The sequence below is a fragment of the Aphelocoma coerulescens genome, chromosome 4 (genome assembly GCF_041296385.1).
Source record: "Aphelocoma coerulescens isolate FSJ_1873_10779 chromosome 4, UR_Acoe_1.0, whole genome shotgun sequence".
NCBI classification, from domain to species: domain Eukaryota; kingdom Metazoa; phylum Chordata; class Aves; order Passeriformes; family Corvidae; genus Aphelocoma; species Aphelocoma coerulescens.
This window is the reverse complement of record NC_091017.1, coordinates 76,099,007-76,103,837: the sequence shown is the minus strand read 5'-3', so window position 1 is coordinate 76,103,837 and position 4,831 is coordinate 76,099,007. Positions and strand designations below refer to the sequence as shown.

General features: G+C 38.9%; 1 long non-coding RNA gene across 1 annotated transcript; it reads right to left on the bottom strand.

The window, feature by feature from the left end:
* Positions 1 to 300: 300 nt before the first annotated feature.
* Positions 301 to 4,415, bottom strand: LOC138109193 (uncharacterized). Its single transcript, XR_011150353.1, has 3 exons — positions 4,318 to 4,415; positions 1,020 to 1,112; positions 301 to 858 (listed from the first exon to the last, which is right to left on the bottom strand). It is a non-coding gene; the product is annotated as an uncharacterized lncRNA (long non-coding RNA).
* Between the last annotated feature and the right edge of the window lie 416 nt (positions 4,416 to 4,831).

The following is a 4,831-nucleotide window of genomic DNA, read 5'->3' as shown; positions in this document are numbered from 1 at the left end:
AGTCTATAAAAAAGTTTGTAAAATAATTAAATAAATCAATCTTTCTGCACAATTCCTGCCTGTTGGATCTCTCTCCTCCTCCCTATGGCTGTGGGATAAAGTAATAGAATACTCTCTTGCAATAGCAGAATTTATATGTAGGTAGGATTGAAAAAAAACCCAGTTTCTGTTGTGATTCAGGACAGCCAGGAATGCACACTGATAAGAAGTAAAATAAAGAGAAAACTAAATGGGCTTTTAGGAAAAAGTAAAAGGCAACATGGAGCCCAATTATTTCCAAATACTATCAGGCTTGTTACTGAGGATATTTCGAAGCAGAGTTTCTTAAACATGACAAGAACTCAGCAGAGGTCTTGATGGGGTCAGGCAATAGCAGTTTTTCAGCTGCAACATATTCAAGCACATACCTGAAAGGATTTTGACAAAAACTCAGAGAAGTCAGGAAAGTTTCAAAAGTTCATCTTTTAACCCTACTAAAGATGAGGTTGTTTTCCTCTTCTCTGTGTCTCTGTCTTCCCTCTTCCCCTACACAAATATCTTTGCACAAGGCTGCTTTCTTTATGTTCCCCTTTGTTCAGGAACCATCAAGACCTGATCCAAGGTCTGTTGAAATGAATGAGAATACCTTGACTTCAGGATGTTCCTCTTCATCATTTGGATGAACAGAGGCAGCTGTAGCAGCCCTTGGGAGCAGAGACAATTGCAGGAAACTGGCAGCACACGGATCTCGTGCAGAACTCGGCGGAGAAGCGCCCAAACTTTGTGAGGCAGATTGTCACTGAGAAATCACAGATGAATCAGCTCAAAACAGAATTTTGAAGTGTTTTTGTTCTCTTTAAAGATGTGTCTTATGCTGATCTGGAGAAAAGAGGAGTATTTCTGAGAGGGCTGCTCTGAAGGATGTGCTTAAAAACTGTATTGGCCTAATTCTGGGACTCAAAATAGGACCCAGATGAATCCATAAAATTTCAGTCCTAGGGGTGAAGTTAAATGGGATAAAATGTGCACAGCTCCCAAACCTCATTACTTCTTCCATATGTTTTCCTTAGATGTCCCAGATACCAATTTGACACTGCTGAGAGCCTTCACTTTGAGGTTTGGGTAACAAAAGGCTGAGAAGAGAAATATGAAGACTTCTTTAAAACTGAGAGAATATGTGAGGCAGGTTAATATAATGTCCTGATTCCTATATCACAGTGTTTCAGCTTTCTGGTGTTGCTAAGACAGAAGAGGTGGAAACAGTGAACTAAAAAGCAGAATAATTTTCTCATAAAACACAAAGATTTAATGAAAACTGAGTAATATAATTTATAGGAATGAGTCACTGAGTTGTAAGAATTTATAAAGGAAAATATTACCAAGTACCATAATTTTTTTTTTTTTAAATCTTCTTAACAAAATTATTAATATTTTGGGAAATAGAATTCCACAATTACCAAGCTGACATAAAAACTGTAGGAAAAAGCTTCTCGTAGGAAAATTTAGGAAGCTCCCACATTAATCACAGAATCACAGAACGTTTTGGGTTGGAAGGGACCTCAAACATCATCTGGATTCCACCCCATGCCATGCGCAGGGATGCCACCCACAAGATCAATTAATAACTGGATTAATAACAACAGCCACATTTAAATAAATGTTTGTGTATTAAAGAACCTTTCCTGGCTGCATGGTTATCTTTTCCTTGCAGAACCCCTTTGGGAAGAGGCTGTCACGTTAGATGGATAGCAACTGGCACTTGGGTATAAAAGGTGTTTCATGACATTTTATGAGCCATGTCTCAGATTTCCACTGGAATTTAATACCCAGGTACTTTAAACTAAACTGCAATAAAAAGCAATGTGCATTTTGTGTCTACAGCTGGCAATTAAACTTGAGGTCAAGCTCACCTGACAGATTTTTGAAGGTGGGGAATGAAAAACAGCACATAAAAGCCCAGCTGCAGTATGGATTTTGTGCTTTAAAATGGTGCACCTGCCCAGTTTAACATAAAAAAACTACTTAGCTTGACTAAAATTTGAAGTCTAATCCACTAAAAAAGAGGGGCAGGCTCTTGTGTCTGCATCTATATAAAAAAACGAGTTTTAAACTCCATGATTTTGACTAAGGAAAGACTAAAGTTTCTATGATCAGCCAAAGATGATGAGAAGTTGTCAGGTTTTGGATCAGCAATGTTTTTACCCCAAATTATCACTCCTTCAGCTTACATCAAAGTCTTTAACTGCTGCAGGAGCAATTCTGGGAAACATCCACACTAATGGGAGGCTTCCATATGTACACACCTGGAAACATCTGAAAACACTCCTTTTTCCTTTCCCACCAGGCCTGTTTAGAGACAAGTGGCATTTTAACTGTCTTTTCTAACAGCCTCTTTTGTGTCAAAGTTTTCAGGCACATTGCATTTTGTCTTTATTGGTCTAAAAAAAAGAAAATAAAAGTAGTTTTGTGGCACTCAGTGAAGAAGCAATCGAGGTGTTGGAGATTCCTGGGTTTCGTTTTCTCAGCAAGCTCAGGGAGGGAATGAAGAGCTGTGATCTAATTTCTGAGCTGAATGAATGCTGGGCCCTCATTCACAAACACAACCAAAAAAATCCCATTTTTGCCCATTTTCTCAAAGTCTTTAAGACTCTTCAAGCATGATTATTTCATACAATATGTCAAATATATTCAGACAGTAATAAATAAGGGTCACAATGAAAGATAGTTTTTCACTCTGTCTCTCATGGGAAAATCTATCAGGCTGCATTCCTTATTAGTGGGTAGGGAATTTCCTAACTCAGATTTGTGAAGTCTCCTCCATATATTTAAGAAATAAGTCTATAAACCTTTACATTGATTATAGATTGCAACTAGAGTGGGGAAAAAGTAGAGTCTTGCTTTAATAGGTATATCAAAACTTCACATGCTGGATAGGACTTAATCCTAATATTTGTAATATGTGCTAGACTGAGGTTTGTTTTGTAGGACAACTGACTTTCTAAACTTGCTTTAGGTCAAATAATGCATTTTCCCACTATGTTTATTAATTCCCAAACTGTTAAGGGAAGAGGAATCTCTTCTTCCCTTCTCAGAAGTTCTAACCAAAGGTAGTTGGTAGAATTAGGACCTATGGAACTAAAAGTTCCCCATCTTCAGATAATCAGAATTTTATAGGCACTGACCTTGATCAAAGACCACACAAGGATCTTCCTGATTTTTTTAGCCAACTCTGAAAAAATTCTACAGTTTGTTCCTGCATGGATTCAATGAGTATTTCTCATATGCTAATACACAGTGTCGTATAAAATCTCAATATCCCATTTTATATGCTAATCTTGCTTAATTAGAAATTATTAATCCTGTCTGGCTCTAACAATTATTTGAGGGGGGTTAAAGATCAGCTTTTCTAAAGATTAGTGACTGATTATAAACCACCAAGATGGATGAGCCCTCTCAAACCACCCTTTACCCCTCTGCCCAAGATAGGAGATATTGGCAGTACAATCCAAAAAAGGCAAAAGCCCAGGAAAGGATCTCTCAGCAAGCACTGATGTGGTCTCTGATGGAGAGCAAATGTACCATGTTCAAGGTGGAGAGACCCTAAATGACATTTCCTCAGACACAAGAAACAATCTCTGCCTTAGCTTGAGATCTGACGCACTCAGGAGGTTCCTTGAAGAGCAGATAAAAGCTGGACAAAGGAAAACCTTTCTGCCTGAGCCTGAACACAACACTTACACCTAGAAAGAAACCCAGGGGATATTTGGTGGTGGTGCTAAACTGACACTTGGACTTGATGATCCCAAAGGTCTTTTCAACAGTAATGATTCCATGTGGTAAAAATTCTGTCTAGAGAGTCCTACCAGAGAGAAGAGATTTGACTCCTGTTTTGAAGATGGCTGTGCATATATTTCACCCTTAAACTGCTTCATCTTCCCCTGAGGCTTCCACAAAACAGGAATAAATTATGATCTTTTCGTTTTTCCCCCCTGTTTGACACAGCAAGTGTTTGTCCCGTTTTATTGGTGGCATTTAGAAATGCAAATCTATCCCTTTTTGGGGTAGATTTTCCCCATGTTTTCCAATGGAAAATGAACATAACACACCACAAACCTTGGGGAGGAATGAGAGCAGCGTTTCAAAGTTGTGCCAAAACTTGCTTTGGTAGGAAAAAGATAAAAGTATGAGAAGATTATTTCTTTATGATTAACAGGTGAATATATTTATAGAAAGTGTTAAAAATGCAGTAGCTATTGCCATGAAAAACACGAGTGGTTTACTTCTGCCATCCCATGTTAGTTCCTTCCCTGTGATCTGCCTCCTCATGAGTTAAATTACCTGTTTCTTGTCTCCCACCTACAACTCTTTTCTCCTGCAGTCTTTTGGGGCCTCCTGGCACTAGAAAGTCTTCAAAGAGGCAGCTTCTTAGCAGTTTATCTGCTCCACTCAGTATTCCAACATTAAGGAAGACGAGGGATGTAAGAAGCCACAGCTGAGTTTATTTTATCTTAATGATGCAGCCTGAAGCCTCAGCCCTGCAGAGCTGGTGCCCCTGAGGCTGACAGCAAACACCAAGCAGAAGCCTATTGTTTGCTGAATGTATCCATCAGAAGATTATTGCGCTTGGCCAAGTTGCTTCACTTTCTCTCTTTGCTGAAAGTATAAGCCCAGGAATCCTCTGCTCCACTCGAGAGGCGTTTTGTGTTTAGTTAAGCAAACATTCATGTAATTGCAGGATTAGTTCTGGAGGAGGATGTTGCTCAGATGGATGAGCGATGCTCTGGAGCAGTGGCATTTGTTACCAGACATGTTTCCATTGTGGATTCTTTTTTTTTTTTTTTTTAGCGGTCAT